Consider the following 18,929-nt stretch of genomic DNA (forward strand, 5'->3'; position numbering starts at 1 on the left):
ACTATTTCTCGATTGACTACCTCAATCTGACCATTACTTTGTAGATATGCCACTGAAGTGAAGGCCTACGTTATACCAAACCCCTTGCACCAGGCCTGGATTTTTTGCCCTTGAAACTGCCTTCCATTGTCTGACACCAATTTGTGAGGAATACCGAACCTGCAAAGAATGTTCTTGTTGGTCCCTTTGGAGGCCGGCAAGAGGGGAGGGGTGAATTGCCCTACAAAATAAAACTCGAAACTTTCTCGGATTTCAACTATATAATAAACACTTGTAATAAATAAATAAAAGAGACTAAGTAAAGAAAAGCAGACACCAGAGTTTTACTTGGTTTGCAATCAGGGGATTGCTAATCCAAGGAATGTAAGCGCACTATCTGATTCTCCTCTGGGCGGAGTAGCCTCTTTACAACGTTGACAGCACAAAAGAAAAGAACAGATTTGAAAGCACAGAAGGAATTGATTACAAGTTCGTTGTTCTGAATGTGCAGACCAGTACTCTATTTATAGTACTGGTCCGGGCGCCTGAAAGGAGTTCCGGGCGCCCTGGGGGGATAAAATTTTATCCCCAACGATCAGATCGCGTTTGACGCGATCCTAGTCAAAATCCAGGTCTGGGCGCCCGGAAGGGTTCCGGGCGCCCCGGAGGGCTCCGGGCGCCCCGGACTGCTCTGGCCGCTCCGGAGCCTGAAGTCAACAGCGTTGACTTTTTCGCCTCCGGTTCAGCTCCTCTCGGTCCGGGTCTTGTTCGCTCCGGCTTCGCTAGCTTGGGTGATCTCGGCCATCCGGAATAGGGCTCACCCGAACCCAAGTTCCGGCCTTCTCTTCAAGCAGCCTTCCTTCCCGGTTTCTCGTCCCTCGAACGCCGCGCACGTTCTTCTCGTCCACCGGTGTACTCTTCCGCGGTCACCTCGTCCCTCGGACGCACCGAGCCCGTCGGCTCTCTCCCCGTGCCGTCCTTCTCGCTAGCCGCGTCTTCCGCTCGACTTCCTGTGTTCCTAAGCTCCTGCACACTTAGACACAAGGGTTAAACAAACGCAGGACCTAACTTAGCTTGTTTGATCACATCAAAACACCTTGGGGTTCCAACAATCTCCCCCTTTTTGATGTGAGCAACCCAAGTTAAGTTAGGGTAAACATATGCAATAAAAACAATTTATATTCAAATAAGTCCAAATATTTTTCAAATGAAAATTATATTACCTACCCCTAGACTTAACATACTTCTCCCCCTTTGATCACATAAAAATTGGGGTTATTAACAAGTCTAAGGTTAATTCAAAAAAAACTTTAATAATGCCTAAGTAAAATTTAATTTAAAGACACTCTTCAGAATTTTTTCTTTCGAAAAAAAATTTAAGTAAAACATTTTTCAGATAAAGCAGTCATAAGTGTTAAAAAAATTTTAAGTTTATAAAAAATTATAAGGCAATATTATCATAAAAAAAATTCTAAAAAAAATTTCTAAGTCAATTTTCATAAAAATTTCTAAGTTAATAAAAAATTTAAAAAAAAAGTAAATATTTTCTAACACAAATTGAATAACTCTTTTAAAGCATTAAGTAATTTAAATTAATTCTTTTTCAGTTAGTCAATTAAACTTTTCATTTCTATACTTGGCTTCCAGGTCGTGGCGAGGCACTAGGCCTTCTTGGTTATTGGAGCAACAACCACTTCCTTAGACAAAGCCTCATAAAGAAATTAGTTGTTTAATTTCCTTGCTGAAAATGCTAAGTCTGATTTTAATTTTAAATTAAACAGGTTTTTGGAAATCAATAGAGGTTCCTACCTACAGGATTAACCAAGTATTTCCTAGGTACATAGATTTTTGATATATTTCTAATTTGACTTTGATGAAATCTACAATACCAATTTAAACCTCTATAATTTTTAAAAATAGAAATATTTGAACCATTGGATTTTTTCAATTTTTTTATTTCTTCTTTTAGTTTTTCATTTTCAATTTTCAATTTTTCAAAATCCTCTATAAGACATGATTTTGCCAAAATTCTCTTTGTTTCTAAAATTTCATTTTCTAATTTGGCATTTTTATTTTCTAATTTATACATGGATTTAGTCATAGCTTTGATACCAAAGTAAAGTTCATTAGGGGGTAAGAGGCATACCTCACTTACCATATCAGACTTGAAGCCTGAATCTCCCCCTGCTTCGCTACTTCCATCTGAGGTCGCTCCCCCTTCATCGATGCTGGGTTCTGATGTACTTTGTCCTTCGTGGCTTGCCATCAGTGCAATCCCCGCATATTCTTGAATTTCTGATTCGGATGAAGAAGTGTCGTCCCAAGTTGCTTTTAGGTTGTGTTTCTTGGGTGTCTTCATTTTGACCTTCTTGAGTTCTGGGCAGTCTTCCCTTAGGTGTCCCTCCTTCTGACACTGGTAGCACCGTACCTTTCTTCTACCTTTTTGATTCTTTTTATTCTGTATTTTAAATTTATTAGATCTAAAAAACTTTTTAAAGTTTCTTACCATGTACGCTTCTTGATCGTCTTCGGAGTCTGACTCGGGTTCATCCTTGTTGGTTGCGTTCAGCGCCATAGTCTGGGTTGTGTCCTTTGATATCTCTGCATATCTAGTTTCGTATGATTCAAGGGTAGAAAACAACTCTTCTAAAGTACTTACCTCCAGGTCTTTTGAGATGTAATAAGCATCGACGATTGATGTCCATTCCAGAGTTCTTGGAAACGCATTGAGCGCGTAGCGTATAGTGTCCCGGTTTGTTACCGTTTCACCAAGGTTTTCGAGACCAGTAACTAGTTCTTTTAACTTTGCATGTAGACCAGCTACTTTCTCACCTTTCTCTAGACGGATGTTCATCAGTTTGTTGCGGAGGATGTCCCTTCTAGCGAGCTTTGCTTCGGACGTGCCTTCGTGGAGTTCCAAGAACTTCTCCCAAAGTTCTTTAGCAGATAAATAGTTTCCGATGCGGTTGACCTCTTGAGGCGGTAACACGCTCAGTAGGTGATGTTCCGCACGGCTGTTTGCTACCGACTCATTCTGCTCCTTCTTTGTCCAATCGCTCTCTTCTTTTTCTTTTCCATCTTTATCTATTGGAGCTACAAAACCATATTTCATAATAAACCGAATTTCAAAATCTGTTTTTAGGAATACCTCCATACGACGCTTCCAGTCTGCGAAGTTCCCCTCGAATTTTGGTGGGACGATGCTTGGTCCGGCCATCTTGTTGCTTCGATCGGCGGTTAGTCCTCCTGAAGCGCCTTGCTCTGATACCACTTGTAGGTCCCTTTAGAGGGCCGGCAAGAGGGGTTGCCCTACAAAATAAAACTCAACCTTTCTCGGATTTCAACTATATAATAAACACTTGTAATAAATAAATAATAAAAGAGACTAAGTAAAGAAAAGCAGATACGAGTTTTACTTGGTTTGCAATCGGATTGCTAATCCAAGGAATGTAAGAGCACTATCTCCTCTGGGCGGAGTAGCCTCTTTACAACATTGACAACACAAAAGAAAGAATGATTTTAAAGCCAGAAGGAATTGATTACAAGATCGTTGTTCTGAATGTGCAGACCAGTATTTATAGTGCCTGGAAGGGGTTCAGGCCACTCCGGGGATAAAATTTTATCCCCAGCGATCGGATCGCGTTTGGCGCGGTCCCTGTCCGAGGCGCCCGGAAGGTTCCGGGCGCCCCGGACCCAGGAGACCCGAAGTCAACAGCGTTGACTTTTTCGCCTCCGGTTCAGCTCGTCTCGGTCCGGGTCTTATTCGCTCCGGCTCCGCTAGCTTGGGTGATCTCGGCCATCTGGAATAGGGCTCACTCGAACCCAAGTTCCAACCTTCTCTTCGAGCAGCCTTCCTTCCCGGTTTCTCGTCCCTCGAACGCCGCGCACATTCTTCTCATCCACCGGTGTACTCTTCCGCGGTCACCTCGTCCCTCGGACGCACCAAGCCCGTCGGCTCTCTCCCCGTGCCGTCCTTCTCGCTAGCCGCGTCTTCCGCTCGACTTCCTGTGTTCCTAAGCTCCTGCACACTTAGACACAAGGGTTAAACAAACGCAGGACCTAACTTAGCTTGTTTGATCACATCAAAACACCTTGGGGTTCCAACAGTTCTTTCATAGGAATTGGATGATGGCATCTTCTGTGATCCTGGCCAGGGCCTCTTCTTCCACCCACTTAGAAAAATAATCCACCACTACCAATAAGAAATGTCTCTGATCCGGAGCCATTGGAAATGGTCCCACAATATCCATGCCCCATTGATCAAAAGGACATTAGACTATAGACATTTTCAGCAGAGTCGTCGGTCGATGTGTTAAATTTTGATGTTTTTGGCAGGATAGGCAAGTATTTACCAGCTTGTGAGCATCCCTTTGTAAAGTAGGCCAGAAATACCCGGCCAAGAGTACCTTGCGAGATAATGTCCGACCGCCAACATGACTGCCACAACATCCCAGATGTATTTCTCGCAAGGCCTGGTCGACCTCCTCCATACCCAAGCATTTGAGTAAGGGTCTAAAGAAGGATCTTTTGTAGAGCTGGTCTCCAATCATGACATAAGCATGAGCTTGCTTCCTGACCAACCGTGATTCTTCTGGGTCAGCCGGTAAAATACCTTGCCTGAGATAGTTGATCATGGGTGCCCCGCCAATCAATAGTTGCTTCCCTATTATTGTGCAAATCTATCTGAGCTATAAGGAAGGTTTGTGTCGTTGACTAGTCCAATACTCAAGTGGTTAAGGAACTGGTCATCTTTGCTAGCTCATCTTCCTTTTCATTCTCAGCCTTGGGGATCTTGGTTACTGTGATTTCTACAAATTCTTCTTTCATCTTCTCATAAGCTTCCCGATATACTTGTAATTTATCACAATTTATCATAAAGTTCCTGGCTACTTGCTGAGTTACTAGCTGAGAATCTGAATAAATGATTACTCGGGCTGCCCCTACGTGTCGGGCTGCTTGCAGTCCTGCCAATAAAGCCTCGTATTCTGCTTTATTATTGGTGGCTCGGAAATTCAATCGGACAGCTAATTGGAGTATATCCCCTTGGGGAGATATCAATAAGACCCCGACCCCGCTTCCTTGATGAGTTGTCGATCCATCCACATAAACCTTCCAGGTTTCTTCAGAGTTGGTCTGATGGATTTCTGTTAAGAAGTCCGCCAAGGCCTGTGCCTTAATGACTGTGCGTGGTTGATATTATATGTCATATTCCCCTAACTCCGTCACTCATTTGATAAGTCGGCCTGCAACTTCTACATTGGTCAAGGCTCTTCCCATGGTGCTATTGGTCAGAACTGTAATAGGATGTGCCAAGAAGTAAGGTCTTAACCGCCAAGCCATAAGGACCAATCCATAAACCAACTTCTCGAGGGTCGTATATTGAGACTCAGCCGCTTTTAATAGATGACTGAAGAAATACACTGACCATTGTACATTGTCATGTTCTTTAACAAGCACAGCCCCTACGGCCTCGGGGGGTGGTAGATAAGTAAACCCATAAAAGTTCCCCAACAACTGGCTTGAATAAAGATGACAAAGCCTCCAAATACCTCTTCAGTTCCTCAAAAGCTCGGGTACAGTCTTCATTCCATTGGAACTTGGAAGCCTTCCTGAGCACTTTAAAGAAAGGAGCAGCCCGGTCTGCAGATCTGGAAATGAATCTGGACAGGGTTGTTATTCTGCCGACCAGCTTCTGAGTTTCCTTCAAATTCTGGGGTGGCTGCATATCACGTAGTGCCCGAACTTTTTCTGGATTAGCTTCTATTCCCCGCTCGGTCACCAAGTAGCCCAAGAATTTTCCTCCTTTGGCTCCAAACAAGCATTTCAAGAGGTTCATCTTCAGCCCATATTGCCGGAGAGTCTTGCAAGTTTCTTCTACATCCTTGATCAGGTTCACGGCTAATGGGGATTTGATGAGTATATCATCCACATAAACCTCCACATTGCACCCGATCTGCTCCCGGAAGATTTTGTCCATCATTCTTTGGTATGTGGCTCATGCGTTCCTGAGACCGAAGGACATGACAGTATAACAGAAGGTACCATCAGCCGTAATGAAACTAACCTTTTCTTGGTCCTCCATCGCTAAAGGTATCTGATGATACCCCTGGTATACATCCAGCATGCAGATCCTCTCGTAGCCGGCAGTGGAATCCACCATCTGATCGATCCGGGGTAAAGGATAGGAATCTTTGGGACTAGCTCGGTTGAGGTCTCTAAAGTCTATGCACACCCTCAATTTATTGTTGGGCTTCTTCACTAAAACCACGTTAGAGAACCAGGACAGGAACTACACTTCTCGAACATGTCCCGCCTTCCTGAGCTGATCCACCTCGGCTCTGATTATCTTGTTCTGGTCGGCCGAGAAGTTTCTTTTCTTTTGCTTGCAGGTCGGGAGTCTGGTAGTAAATGTAACTTGTGTTCGGCTACCTCCGTCTTGACCCCGGGCAACTCCTCTGTAGACCAGGCGAAGACATCCCGATTATGGATCAAGCATTGAATTAACTCTTCCTTGAGAGGAGAAGGAAGGTCGCTTGCCAAGCGAGTTATACTCTCAGGACGTTCAGCGTATAGTTGCACCTCCTCCCAAGGGATGGGTTCTTCAGCCATAGGCAAAGACTCTTCTTAAACAGCATGGACGCCCCCATCCTGCATCCTTTGATTTTTCTGAGCCTCCACCCGGACCATATCAATATAACATCGGCGAGAGACCTTCTGCTCTCCTTTAACTTCACCGACCTGCTCGCCAACAGGAAATTTGATTTTCTAGTGGAAGGTCGAAACCGCAGCCCTAAATTCGTGCAAAGCGGGCCTTCCCAGGATGACGTTATACGAGGAGGGGGAGTCCACTACTATGAAAGTGCTCCTCCGTGTGCGCACCAATGGCTCGGTGCCCAGGGATATAGCCAGCTTAATCTGACCCATTGGCTTCACCTCATTACCTGTAAATCCATATAGAGGTATAGCCACAGGCTGAAGTTCAATGGCATCGATTTACATCTCCTCAAATGCAGTTCTGAATAGAATATTGACCGAGCTCCCGGTGTCAACGAAAACCCGAGCCACTCGGCTATTGGCGATGATAGCTTTGATGATAAAGGCATCATCATGAGGCAGCTCCAAACCTTCCAGGTCTTCCGGCCCGAAGCTGATAACAGGGCCAGCAGCCTGCTCTTGGCTGCACCCAACGGTGTAAACCTCCAAGCGATGCACATGGGACTTGCGCGCTCTTCCCGAATCTCCATCAATTGGCCCTCCAGAGATCATACCGATCTCTCGGACGACGACATTGCCTCTATTCTCGGCTTCCCGCGATCCCTCTGGCTCTTTCTCCCGACCAGGTTGATGAGCGCTGGGTCCTGCTAGGTTGGGACGGGGTTGCCCGGCCTGTCCGGCCGTGACTCGTTGCTCTTCCATCATTTTGAGCACTTGAGGGGCTAACTCGGGCGGTGGTAAGCCCAACTCGGTCGCCCTCTTAGAGTCCCGAGCAAATTGGAAACAATTATTAGTATCATGTGTATGAGACCGATGGTAAGTGCAATACCGAGTGTTCCATGGTCCAGGTCGGGGAGCATGCACAGCTGCGACTCGGGGAGCTGGTCTGATCTCCGGCCTGGAATGGAAAGCAGGTCTGGCTTCCCGAGCGCGTGGCAGAGGTTGAGGAGGTGGTTGAGGCACCCTCCGTTCCGGCTTGTTGGTAGAGGGAGGTGGTCTTTCAGCTTTCCTCCGAGCCGCTTGTGCTTCTTCTACTTTGATGTAGCAGGCAGCTTTTTCCACCATCTCATCAAAATTTCGAGCAGGATTTTTGATAAGATCCCTAAAGAACTCTCCTTCCCCTAATCCGTGAGAGAATGCGCTCATTAGAATCTCCGAAGTGGTGGTGGGGACATCCTGGGCCACTTGATTAAAGCGGTTGATATAACTTCTTAAGGGCTCGGTCGGCCCTTGCTTCAGAGCGAAAAGACAGTGATATGTCTTCTGGTATTTTTTACTGCTGGCAAAATGACGCAAGAAAGCCGTCTTGAAGTCTAAAAAACAAGTGATGGATCCTTGAGGTAGCCCATCGAACCACTTTAACGCCGAGCCAGCTAATGTATTCAAGAAAACTTGGCATTTGACAGCATCACTATATTAGTGCAGCAGGGCTGTATTTTTAAACTTGCGTAAATGCTCTTCCGGGTCTTTGCTCCCGTCATATTCTCTGATCGACGGAGCTCTGTATCCCTTAGGCAATCTTTCATTCAAGATCCTGGCTGAGAAAGGTACTCTCTCGTCCGGATCTTCCAGGAATACCTCTGGTACGATAAGGGCCTTCCCTTTCTTCGAGTCTCGTGGCAAGGAACTCTCAGTCATGGAGGCCTGAGGCTGCTCTTTTTTAAGGTTGTGGCCCTGGGGCTCCGGCTGATAATACCCCACGTCGGGCTCACGATAAGGAACCTGAGGAAATGCCTCAGGCTGTTTTCTCTTAGAGCCCCAATCTGAGACAAGGAGGGACTCCTTGGAAGCTTCAGCAGGAGCTTGTCGCAGTCGCAAGACAGTCGCTTGCTTCTCGGAGGCTGCTCGTCTCTTAGCCACCTTGAAGAGTTCGTATTCGCCGGCAGTCATAGTAACATTGATGCGGCCAGACTCCTCCATCTTCACGTTCTGGAACAGGTTGTTATGTTCCCACAGACGGCGCCAAACAGCTAAGTCGGATGGAGGTGAGCCTTGGTGTACTGGAAGTTGACGGAAAGTCGCTGTGGTGTCGGATCTACCTGGTACCCCCCCTGAAAGGTTCGCACGGGCGGCTGACGAAGGAAGATGACTAGGACGATGACATTGCGGCTCTGCGCACACTCAGATGAGCCCACAAGTCGTTAGAGACCAGAAACCAGGGAAAAAGTCCCCGGGTCAGGCCCTCCGACGCTCAAGTCAGGTACTTTTTCCCCAGAAAGCACAGAGAAAGGACGAAAAGTAAAGACTAGTGAGAAATGACGAGTGATCGTACCTGCATAAGGGATAAAGTATCCCTTTTTATACTACAACGGATGTTTCTGGGACCTGGCGGGTGTCAGGGAATGTCGGTTGTCAGGCTGTCTGGCGGTGATTGACACGTGGCACTTCCTCATAGGTCGGCGGCAAAACCAAAGGCGTAGAGAGCCCTGACTGTCAGAATATTCCCCAACACACTGATTATTCTCTGACATTCTCTGATAGGCAGTTACGATTCCTTGACTTGTTTGTCTTGTAGTGCCCGGACGCTGGGCCTGCATTCTGAGATCTGTACTCCGACTTGCTTCTATATGCCGTTATCCATGGTTCGTCTGTCCAGACCTATGCATGTGGCTGTATCCCGACCTACCTCTATTGTTATCCAGGACTTATGCGTTCCGACCTGTACGCTAGAGCTGTATCCCGACCTGCTTCCGTCTACTTTTATCTATGGCTTGTACGTTCCAACCTGCGCGACTGGTTTGTATCCTGACCTGCTTCTGTCCTCTATTATCCCTGGCTTGTGCGTTCCGACCTGCATGATTGGTCTGTATTCTGACCTGTATCCATCTACTATTATCCATGGCTTGTGCATCCCGACCTGTATGACAGGTCTGCTTCCCGACCTGCATCGATCCACGACGATCCGTGGCTATCCATGGCTTGTACGTTCCGACCTGCACGCCAGGTTTGTGTCCCGACCTGCTTCGATCCGCTGTTATCCATGGTGTGTACGTCTCGACCTGTACGCCAGGTCTGTTTCCCGACCTATATCTACTTACTGTTATCCATGGCTTGTGTGTCCCGACCTGCACGCCAGGTCTGTTTCCCAACCTGTATACATTTAACTGTTATCCATGGCTCGTACGTCCCGACCTGTATGCCAGGTCTGTTTCCCGACCTGTATCTGCTTACTTTTATCCATGGCTTGTGCGTCCCGACCTGTGCGCCAGGTCTGTTTCCCGACCTGTATACGTTTAACTGTTATCCATGACTTGTACGTCCCGACCTGTACGCCAGGTCTGTTTCTTGACCCGTATCTGCTTACTTTTATCCATGGCTTGTGCGTCTCGACCTGTACGTCAGGTCTGTTTCTTGACCTGTATCTGCTTACTTTTATCCATGACTTGTGCGTCCCGACTTGTGCGCCAAGTCTATTTCCCGACCTGTATATGTTAACTGTTATCCATGGCTTGTACGTCCCGACCTGTACGCCAGGTCTGCATCCTGACCTTCTGTACTTCACCTTAGACCTTTCCTTCTACGCATTTTTCTGGCCTGTGGGCCCACTTCTCAGCTTTACTTGGCCTATATATAGGCCCAGCTCTCAGTTGTACCCGACCTGTGGGTTCAGTTTTCAACTGTACCTGGCCTAAGGGCCCAATTATCGACAGTCATCGGGGCTGAATCCGTTCCAACTGGGAATCCTATCCTTTGACTACCTTATCAGCTGAGACTTTAACCACAGCCACACAAGCTTGACTCCTGACCTCCACGTAAGCTTGACTTCTGACCTCCACGTAAACTTGACTTCTGACCATCCCGACCTCCACGTAAGCTTGACTTCTGACCATCTTGTGGTCTTGACTCCTAACCACATCATCTGACTGACCCCATGAACATGCACCACATCAATGTTATCAACATAGACCTCCATATTTCGATTGATTTGCCTACGGAACATTTTATTCATTAGTCTTTGGTAGGTTGCTCTAACATTCTTCAGTCTGAACGACATGATATTGTAGCAATAGGTTCCATCAGTTATGATGAAATTGACCTTCTCTTGATCTTCTCGGGCGAGCGGTACTTGCATAAAAACATAACAAACATAAAAATAAATCTGTATCAATCTTCAAAACAGGAATAAAATGAAATTAACCCTAACCTAACCAACTCACAACAAATCTATACAAGTTTCACACTCTTGTCGTCACACAAAAATGCCAAAGTCGAGAACACCCAACTCTGGACCTCAATGAAGAACCTCAGCTACGTCTCAGTTCAAGGAATACTCAAAATCGCCAACGGACCACCTCCGGCGAGCTAGAACACAACCCTAAACCCAATAATGGCCGAAAATTTGGATTTCTGCTAACCAGAGCTCTCTGAATCTGGATAAAAGTTGTGAATTGCGGATGATTGTCAGATGGAGCTCAGGAACACCGGAGGACCACCTCCAAATGTTGCTGATGGGAATCGAAGCTCAAATTTGGAAGAACACCTCCAAATCTGAGGTGAACAAAGGTATCGCAGAAGTGCAGAATTCGCCGGAGGGAACACCCGCCGGAGGCTCCAGATGATCGGGATGACGCTTCCGTGAAGTCCTCCACTAAGGTTGAAGCTCGAGAGATCGATTGAAGAAGGAAGAGGGTCGGAATCTCGGAGATGAATGCCGCGGGACGCGCAGCTGCGTGAGGAGATCGACGAACACACGAAGCACTGTAGCTTCTATTTTGAATCAAATCTCAGATCTGATCGGACGGCTGGGATGCTTTGGAGCTAAATCAACGGTGAAAGTTTGCCTAAAATCCGATCCGGAGGTACTGATCTTGAGCTAGGGTCTGGATCTACTCTTCCTTAGGTCGGATCGACCAGATCTTCACTAGATGATTCAGATCTTCCCAATCTTTGATGAACGGTCCAGATTAATTTGGGCTTGATCAATGGTTGTATGAACTCAGATCTGGATCAAAACCTCTGGATCTTCATCTATGGCTGAGATCTCCTCCTCATTAGGTTGGATGGACCAGATCTTCAATGGATGACTCAGATTTGCTTGATTGTAGATGAACGGTCCAAATAACTCCAAGGTTTGATCGTCTCGTTTAAACTCCGATTCGAGCCCAATTTCGGTTCGAATAGATCCAAATCCAAGATCCTTTGATGTCTACAAAATAAGAATAAAATATTAGCATCAAATAACTCCAAAAATAAGATAATTTATAATTAAGCCCAAAATAAAGACAATGCATGAAATGTGATGCAAATCTAGGTTTTATCTATGAACATAGCATCAAACCATGCATAAATAAATCAAAATAATACAGTAAAATCATGGTTATCAAATCCCCCACACTTAGTCTTGAACATCCCGTGCAAGTAAAGAAAACTAAAAATCATCTCCACAAAAAATTCCCAAGCAATACCTAGTAAAAGGAATTTAACTAAGACCATCAAAAGATCACAAATAATCATGAATACAATCCAAACAATAATCAGTAGGTATGGTAGTTTCAATCCAATTGAAAAATTAAGCAAGATGCAATCTCACAAGGGATTTACCTATTCTAACTCTCACACTCAAACATATGTATAAGTGGAGCTCTCTCAATGCAACTCACAACATTTCACTACTATAAGCTTGCTTATTTTCTAATTCTCCACCACTATAAACATATCATACATGAGTCAAAAGGATTTCATCAACAAGAATTGAAATGAAAGCAAGACGAACAATAAAAGTGAATGAAATAGGCAAAAGAAAAGAATTTAGTGAAAAATTGAGAAGATAAGAGTATTGGAGGAATATACTTGATGAGTTGACCATTTTAATGTGAAAAGAGATGAATATCATTTGTTGTTACCAATTCAAAGTATCAAGCTAACCTCCCCTTCAATTTGATGGCTAACATAGAATCTTGATACTCTATCTCCACACCTTGATACTCTTTGTCTTGCCATTTTCTCTTTTCTATTTTTTTTTCACACTTCAATTTCATAATCTTGAAGCTAAAACAAACTCAAATCATGAAGAAGATGTCCCTCCCCCACACTTAAAGTATTGGTCGTCTCGGACAATAAAAACACAACATGTATCAAAATAGTTGACACACTTTAAAGCACTGTATTATTCCTTTTCTGCTGCAGATTTTGTTCTCTATTTCTGTCATTGGCAGATTCCATAAAGATGTGCATCTGTAACGACCCACCTTCTACTACTAGGCTGTAAGGCGAATCGCTACAGTTGTACTGTGCTAAACTATACTGTGCGGAAAGCTGGGCTAATTGAGATTTTGCTAACTAATTACTGTACCCGTGCTAGGAAAGACAATCTATGCCTCTCGGATATTCTACTAACTGTAATCAGACATTTCAATCGACCCGTGGGTCGATTGGGCTATCGAAACGATCCAAGGATCATTCCAGCTTACTACCGGCACGGAAGAAGGGTTCTGGAATGGTCGGCTGACCGATCCACAAAGCTCAACTTCTGTTCAGGGCTGGATCGTTCCATCGACCGATCCCCAAGCTATACTGCGACTCTGTACGCTGCTGGATCGGTCGGCAGACCGATCCAGGTATGCCTGGATCGGTCGGCTGACCGATCCAGGAACCTGTAGAATCCTGGGTTCGCTACTGTCCCGTGCTGGATCGGTCGGCAGACCGATCCAGGAATGGCTGGATCGGTCGGCTGACCGACCCAGGCACCTGGAAATCTCTTCGAGGCTACTGTATCTCGCTGGATCGGTCGGCTGACCGATCCAGTGGAACAGCTCATACTCTGATCGGTCTGGAGACCGATCAGTGTCTGATTTCACTCGAGAATTCTGATTTCAGCACTTTGGCGTGCCAAAACTCCACATAACACCTAACTAATGCATCATAAACTATTCTAACAACATGTAATAACATTCTAGCATGAAAGTACTAATGTTCTAAGCATGTTAAGCTAAACAAGACATAGTTACTCAGCTAGAACAATTAGTAACAAGTCTAAAAGTAAAACTAGACATATTAAGTGCTAAAACTGAAACAAAAGTGTTTAGATCCCAAGGATCTTTATTCCAGACCCCTTGCACACACACATCGTCGTAGCATCGCCCTCCAGCCTCCACTAGTCCATTTTCCTTTTACCTGTATCTGCAGTATAAGGAAAATAGTATCTGTAAGCTTAAAGCTTAGTAAGAAACCATCTACCTCACTAAATCATGCATACGATGCGAATATGATTTTAAATCATGTTATTTCAAAAACATACTGAATATGCAAACATGGCATGGCATGGTATCATACAAAGCATGGCATAACATAAGCTGAACATAGAGCTAACATGGAAAACTAAACTGAAGCATAATGCTGAGCTAAGCTGAACTAAAACAAATCTGCAATCAACTCAACTGATATAACTGTTTTGAGTTTTGAAAACTAGTACATAGTAAGTGAAAATAATAAACATGCTGTTGGGCCCGGCAACTGTACTTGCTGTGCGCGCATCCCTAACTAGACCCGGGTTTGCAAGTCCCGAATTTAGTAGGGTTAACTAGGTTATCTAAACCTAGGGACGACTGTGGGAGTCCAACCCAATGGATATCTGATCCGGTACAGTGCCACTGAAAATAAAATACTGATATCTATAGCTAACTGATATAACATGCTGTTTCTAGGTTATCTGAACCTAGAGCTAGGTTGTCTGAACCTAGAGGCGACTGTGGGAGCCCACCCATTGGATATCTGATCCATATAAGCTGTAATAAACGGAACTAAAACTAAAGTGCTGTTTTAAATGCTCCTAATGCATTTAACTGAGCTATTAAACATACTGAGGTGGTATTCTAGCTATACTAACATTTTACCGAACACTTGGGGTGCTCCAACTCTCTCCTCTAATAGGGAGATCACCTCTAGGCACCCGACAACGTCTAGAATCTCCAACTAAAGGAGACCAACGCGTCCGGCCCATCTAGAGGTGCTCAACTAGATCCCTAATCCTCGAGGAGGGTTTAAACCCACCCTATGTGTCGGAAAAAAAATAGCAAAACTAATGCGTAGAAAACCAAACGGAGCTATTATACTGCAGGTGAGGGGTTTCTTACCTCAATCGTAAGGTTTTCTTACGATTCTATCCGCTAGGTTTTCCGGAAAACTGATCCTCTCGACGATCCGTTCACGTCTTCGCGTTCCTCTCGCTGAGATGAACCTTTTTCGTGTTGGAGTCCTCGCCGGAAAGTGATCCGAGAGCCCTTGGGGCTTGGGCGCCGAGAGAGGAGGAGGAAGAGGGGTGTTCGGCGTTGAGGGTTTGGAGAGGGAGAGTTGCGTGAGGTTTTTGTGAGGAAGGGCTGCCGAACCAAAATAAACCAAACCCCACTTAAACCCTCTATTTATATTAAGTGGTTAACCCGAACCAACTCTAATATAAATTAAGTTGTCTCCCTTTCCTTTCAGCACGGCCCTGCTGGGTTCACTGGTTACTAGCATTGTCCCCTAAACCATAGGTCTCGGGTTCGATTCCGCTTAGGCCGTTTTCGTTTATATTTATTTTTGCTACTTCCGCTACTCGGAAAATTCCGGAAAAATATCTAAAAATTCCAGAAAAATCATACTATATTTCTAAAACAGTTTTGAGAATTTTCGGGCATTACAATCCCCCATACCTTATAAAAAGTTCGTCCCCGAACTTAAAACAACTCTGGATACTTCTGTCTCATGCTGGCCTCTGTCTCCCAAGTCGCCTCTGCTGCTGTGTGATTTTGCCAGGTGACTTTGACTAATGGTACCTCCTTGTTCCGTAATTTCTTTACTCGGTCTATTATCCGAATAGGCCATTGTCATCTGAGATCATCACGGACTGTACTAACCGGGCTCAATCACCGGTGGCGTCGGGATATGCTTCTTGACATGGAGACATGAAATCGTTGTGGACGGTGACATCTCACTGAGGTAGCTCTAGCTTATATGCTACCTTGCCCCTCTTCATGATAAGGTATGGTCCCACATATCTGGGCTAGTTTGCCCTTTTCCCAAAACGCATGACTCCTTCATGGGAGCTACTCGAAAAAACTGTATCCCCAACTGAAAACTCTAGGGCTGCGTGGGTGTATCGGCATAGCTCTTATCGGCTCATGTCATTGCTCTCTATCCTCCTGGCGAATCGCTGTGTGTGGTGCTACTAGATCTGTCTCAAGTTCTAGTTCCTTCATTCACCACTCTCATACCAAAGAATTGGTGATCTGCACCTCCGCCCATAGAGTGCCTCATAAGGTGCCATGGATAGTGGCTCGATAGCTGTTGTTGTATGCAAATCTGCTAGACTCGGATATTTGCACCAACTTCCTTGAAATCTAGGGGGCTCGGGCATATCTTGAGTACGATTTACTCGCTCGTCGACCATCCATGCGAGGATGGAAAGGCATCTTGAATTTTAGCTGGGTGCCCATAGTTGATGAACACACTTCCAGAAGTGATGTAAATCTGCTCTCTGTCTGAAATGATGGTTCGTGGGACTCCATGTAGTCAGACGATCTCCTGGAGACATGAGCTAGCTTCTCCATGGAGTAGGATATCTTGATAGCTAGGAAGTGGGGTGATTTAGTCAACCTGTCAACTATTACCCGGATGGCATCAAAACCATTTGTGGTTCGGGTAGCCCCACTATGAAGTCCATCGAGATATCCTCCACTTCCATTCCGGAATCTGTAGATGCGAACTCCTCCGGTCGCCGATGTTCCTGCCTTGACCCTCGGCGGTGAGGCGAGATGCTAACATATCTGGCGATGTCTCGCTTCATCCCGGACCACCAATGTTTCTTCTGGTCTTGATACATTTTGGTGGAGCACGGATGCATCGTAAAGTCTGTGAGCCTCACCTAAAATGCCTCGTAGCTCCTCCGATGCGGAACAGAGTGCATCGCCAAAATACAACACCCGCTATCGGACACTCAATTCTCTACTTTCGATTACGCTAGCCCTTGCTTGATTCTCGAATCTCGGGGTCGATCTGGTGGTGAATATCACCAAGCAAGGTAGACTCTAGGGTCATAGTAGAGGCTGTCCCGATGAGTTCGAGACCGAAATCCCGATCTCCTACAGAGGGGCGGTGACATGGGCATAGAGCTAATAAGGTAGCACTAGATTTCTGCTAAGTGCATCTGCTACCTTATTGGTTTTCCCAGGTGGTAGAGGATGTCTATATCGTAGTCCTTGACATTCAAGCCATCTGTGTCGTCATATTCAGATCCTTCCGAGTGAAGAAGTACTTGGACTCGATGATCAGTATACACTCTGACCGAGCTCCATATAAGTAATGTCTCCAATTTTGAGAGCCACACTGTTGCAAGCTCAAGGTCATGAGTAGGGTAATTCTTCTCATAATCCTTGAGTTGTCTGGAGGCATAGGCAATCACCTTGCCGTTTTGCATCAATATTGCTCCTAGTCCCAACTTAGAGGCATCACTATAGATGTCAAAGGCTTTGGTGTCGTCTGGTAGAGCCAAAATAGGAGCATTGGTCAATCTCCTTTTTAGCTCATTGAAATTGTTCTCATCCTCATCCTTTGGAATTTCCTGTTCTTTCCGGTAGAGGCATCGGTGGGAGGCTACCGGAGAAATCCTCTACAAACTTCTGTAATATCCTCGCTAATCCCAAGCTCCCGATTTCCTTTGGCGTTCTTTGGTCGCTTCCGTTTATCGCTATCTTCTTTGGGATCCACCATAACACCATCCTTTGAGATGATGTGACCCGGGAAGGACACGATCTAGCCAAAATTCACATTTCGTGAACTTGGCGTAAAATTCTGCTGAAGTGTCTGCAATACTAGTTTTGGTGCTCTGCATGTTCTTCCTGAGTTCTGAGTAGATAAGAATGTCATCGATAAACACAATAACAAACTTATCTAAATACTCCTGAATACTCTGTTCATGAGATCCATGAATGTAGCTGGAGCATTGCCAAAGGGCATGACCACGAACTCGTAGTGTCAGTATCGGTTACGAATCTTGTCTTGGTATATCCCTTCTTTAACCTTTACGATGATAACTGATCTGAGATCTACCTTAGAAACGATGCCCCTTGATTGATCGAATAGGTCATCTAATGCAGGAAGAGGATACTGTTTTGATTGTGACTTGGTTCATGATCATAGTCTATGCACAATCGCATGCTTCCATCCTTCTTCTTCACGAACAACACAGGCGCTCCCCATGGTGAGTGACTCGGGCGTATGAAACCTTTGTCAAGAAGCTCCTGTAGTTGCTCCAAGTTCCTTCAGTTCTGCTGGAGCCATGCGGTGCGGTGCCTTGGAAATTGGATTTGTGCCGGGGATGAGCTCTATCTCAAATTCAATCTCACAGTGTCCACGTTTGCTCTGCCCCTTTGTTGACTATAAATGCTAGGCTTCTATGTCTAGAGGTTGATCTTTGAATGCCCCCTAGATGTAATAATTGTTGGATATGCATCTTGCATTCTTCAGTTTCCCAATGGGAAACCTCTTGGCCTTTCTCCTTGGTTCCCCGACGAATTCGAACTGTGCTTCCGCTTCAGGTTGGAACGTGACTTTCTGTTTACGGCACTCGATAGAGGCACCGTATTTGACCAAAAGTCCATTCCGAAGATAACGTCATAGTCGGTCATTTCTAGCACTATCGGATAAAAGAGCTCCTGCGCTATAATGACCGAAGCCTGCCTCGAGCCAAGCGTGGCGCCATGATCTCTCGAAGGTGGCGCAAAAACCGACCCGAGTATCTCGGGGTACCTCTAATTTTTCGGAGAACATCCGGCTATATATGAATGGGTTGCCCCAGTATCAAATAGCACATATACTAATCTGACCTGTAACGACTGTCGAGGCATTTGCTACGTCCTCTCCGGTGAGTGAGTAGATCCTCGCATTCGCCATGGCTGGAATCTGCCCTGGCTGATATGTGGGCCTTCTAGAGCGGCTGCATCGATATAATCGGTGGGTGGCTGCATCTTGAATCTGGTGAGGAAGACCGGCCTTGTTCGCACCTTTGGCCATGTGCCCTTCTTGTCCACATTAAAGCATCCTCGTGCGCCTTGCGACAAACCCCTGGGTGGAATTTCCCACAAGTAGCACACTTTGGATAATGGGTCGCTTGCTAGATGGCCCTCCTCTTGGGTCACTCCCGATTCGCTTCTTTGTTGGAGTTCCCTTCCGTTGGGCGTGGCTGCTTGTTTCGAGTGTGAGAGCTTCCTTGGCCTTTGGACTCGAGGAGACTTGCTTTATGCTGCTCTGGTAATGCTCTG

The sequence above is a fragment of the Zingiber officinale genome, chromosome 7A (genome assembly GCF_018446385.1).
Source record: "Zingiber officinale cultivar Zhangliang chromosome 7A, Zo_v1.1, whole genome shotgun sequence".
NCBI lineage: Eukaryota > Viridiplantae > Streptophyta > Magnoliopsida > Zingiberales > Zingiberaceae > Zingiber > Zingiber officinale.